Raw genomic sequence first — 3,494 nt, forward strand, 5'->3', positions numbered from 1 at the left:
CAACCCGGAAAAAAATAAACACCGGAAATTGATGAGAAAACGGAATATCCAGAGCGAAATCTGGGTGATCAAGGGGAGTATACGAAGTTGGTGAGGGAGGAAAAGGACAAACATGGAATTTTTGAAGGGAGAAAAAGTACCTCAGAGAAAAAAAAGAGAATTTTTTGAATGATGATGATGAATTGATGATGATGTTGCTGTTGTTGTTTGGAGAAGACAATGAGAGAAAGAGAGAAGGTGGAATTTAGAGAGAGAGAGAGAGAGAGAGAGAGAGAGAGAGAGATGTTTAGTTTTGGTAATTCTAAAAAGGGAGTATTAGATTTAATTTAACGAACTAATTAACCTATTTTATGATTTCGATTTTTTATTTATCTTTATATGAGTATGATTATATGAATGAATTTCGCCAAATCCTAGTAGAAAATAGAAATCAACTAAAATCTCGCTATAACTAACTGAAAAGAAAAATTCTCTTAAAAAAATGCTAAAATCATGTTTATGTTATCCGTATTATAATAACTTATCCAATTTTCAAATCAAACAAAAATATGTGAATCTTTTTGAGATTCTTTTTTATTTTTATATTTTAAATTACTTTCTTTTTATTAAAAAGATATCAAGTACTACTACCTTAAAAATAGTTATACCAATTTATAAGAATTTAAAAAGCTCTCATTGTTTTGAAAATATTATTGTTATATTTTGTTAAACACAGGATAATTTACTAGAAATTATAGAGAACAATAATATATTTTATATTTTATTTTCTTAAGATATTCTCATTTCATTTTAATAATTTTAATTCGATATTTGAAGTTATATTTGTGTCTTAAATTGATCTAAAAAATTTAATTTATTAAATTTGATCTCTTAATTATTTTTAATTTTATTTGTCGTTATAAAATTATTAACCACATAATATAAACTGACGATTGTTATATTAGACATTTTAACTATTATTTGATGTGACAATAAATTTGTTTTTATTTAATTTTCTTCTTACGAAATTTTTTAATTTTAATTTAAGTATTAACTCAATTAATTATCTATTAATATCTTTATTTAAAAACAAAAAAATGTTTTGTATTTTTTATTAAATATATACAAAATAAAATAAATGATTATAGAAATCTAATCTAATAATTTAATTGAATAATTTCAAATAATTAAATTATTATGGATTTAAATAGACTTTTAATTTCTATAAGATACTAATCTTTTGTTTGGTTTTAATTTTTGGTTCGTACAAGATATTTTATATAAATAAAAGATTTATTTAAGTCATTATAATATGACATATTTATTTATTAAGAACCAAAATTCAGTCAACAAAAGAATATTTAAAAACCAAAATTTACTCGCGTGGGTGCTTATGTGGATGGTGACGGTGTAGGATCGGAATGTGTATCCTATTATATAAAACTTACTCTATTAATATTTGATAATATTAAGTGTATATTAAAATTAATTATTTAGTGTATATATATACAAAGATAAGAAAAAGTATTAAAAATAAAGAGAGAGAGAATTGCATTTATTTATCGTTACTATCTTAATATAATAAAGATGATTAATATTGCTATTAATATTATATGTAAAGAGTAATAGAAAATAGAATTTAAAATGCTTATAAAATAAAATAAGAGAAAGAATTGTAGAAGAAATATAAGGAGAATAGTATTTGATTGTAGCATAAAGAAGAAATAGATTTCTTATTACCTGCTTCTGTGTAAGAAAGAAAGAGAGAGTATTTTTATATTATTGTTGTGTCTAAAGCCTCGTACCACACCCCCTATTTATACATGCATGGGGTCTTTATTTTCAACACATATTTAATATTCATTCTCTCTTTGAAAATATGAGTCTTGCATGGGAATGGGCATCCACGTAGCTCATTCTTATCACAACACTCCCCCTTGGATGCCCATTTAGGATTATTGTCTCATTAAAACCTTACCAAAGGAAAACCCTGTGGGAAAAACCTTAGTGAAGGGAAAAGAGTACAATATCCTTTGTGATGGGGACTGTCTCATTAAAAACCTTGTCAAGAAAAACCCAATGGGAAAAAAACCTGACCAAGGGAAAAAGAGTACAGTCTCCCCCTCTTGTCGACATCATTTAATGTCTTGAAATCGGCGCATTCCAATCTCATGTACCAATCTTTTAAAGGAGGATTTTGGAAGTAACTTTGTGATTCAAAGGAGGATTTTGGGAGTGACTTTGTAAATAAATCTGCCAGATTGTCACTTGAACGGATCTGTTGGACATCAATTGTTCCTTGATTTTGAAGGTCATGAGTGAAGAAGAATTTGGGAGAAATATGCTTTGTTCTATCACCTTTGATATATTCACCCTTAAGTTGAGCAATGCATGCTGTATTATCTTCAAACAGGACAGTTGGAGCTATCTTATGATCAATCAGTCCACATGATAATAAAATATATTGAATTAGGCTCCTCAGCCAAAAACACTCGCGACTAGCTTCATGAATCGCCAGTACTTCAGCATGATTAGAGGATGTTGCAGCAATCGTCTGTTTCGTGGACCTCCAAGATATAGTTGTTCCACCATATGTGAATAGACCACCATATGTGAACAGGTATCCTGTTTGAGATCTCCCTTTATGTGGATCAGACAAGTAGCCAGCATCTGCATAGCCAACAAGTTGTGACTTGGATCCATAGGGATAAAACAATCCCATATCAACCGTTCCATGAAGATATCGAAAAATTTGTTTGATTCCACTCCAATGTCTTCTGGTTGGAGAGGAACTATACCTTGCTAGTAAATTCACCGCAAATGATATGTCAGGTCGCGTATTATTAGCAAGATACATTAGCGCTCCAATGGCACTAAGATATGGTACTTCAGGACCAAGGATATCTTCATTTTCTTCTTTAGGACGGAATTGATCCTTTTTCACATCCAAAGATCTTACGATCATTGGTGTATTTAATGGATGTGACTTATCCATATAAAATCTTTTCAAGATCTTTTCTGTGTATGTTGTTTGATGAATAAAGATCCCGTCTTTTATATGCTCGATCTGCAGGCCGAGACAAAATTTAGTCTTTTCAAGATCTTTCATCTCAAACTCTTCTTTTAGAGTTTTTATAATTGTTGGATCTCTTCAAGAGTCCCAATGATATTTAAATCATCAACGTACACAGCAATTATAATGAACTCAGATGCAGATTTCTTTATGAAAACACATTGGCAGATATCATCATTTTTGAAACCGTTTTTGGCCAGATACTCAGTAAGACGATTATACCACATTCGTCCAGATTGCTTTAGACCATATAAAGATTTTTGCAATTTGACTGAGTATAACCCTTGCGAATATTCATTGGATGGTTTAGATATCTTTAATCCTTCAGGGACTTTCATATAGATATCCCGATCTAATGAGCCGTATAAATAGGCTGTTACCACATCCATTAAATGCATATGCAGTTTATGATATGCAGATAAACTGACCAAATAACGCAAAA

At 29.6% G+C, this 3,494-nt stretch overlaps 1 protein-coding gene across 1 annotated transcript in view; it reads right to left on the bottom strand.

Annotated features, from left to right (window-relative positions):
- The window catches only part of LOC107486570 (E3 ubiquitin-protein ligase At3g02290), a 4,050-nt gene extending 3,773 nt beyond the window's left edge, over positions 1-277 (bottom strand). The window contains exon 1 of the mRNA XM_016107123.3: positions 141-277. The gene's annotated coding sequence lies outside the window, so the exon portion shown is untranslated. The remainder of the gene's footprint in view (positions 1-140) is intronic.
- Positions 278-3,494: the final 3,217 nt, after the last annotated feature.

Source organism: Arachis duranensis, chromosome 4 (assembly GCF_000817695.3).
Source record: "Arachis duranensis cultivar V14167 chromosome 4, aradu.V14167.gnm2.J7QH, whole genome shotgun sequence".
Taxonomy (NCBI): domain Eukaryota; kingdom Viridiplantae; phylum Streptophyta; class Magnoliopsida; order Fabales; family Fabaceae; genus Arachis; species Arachis duranensis.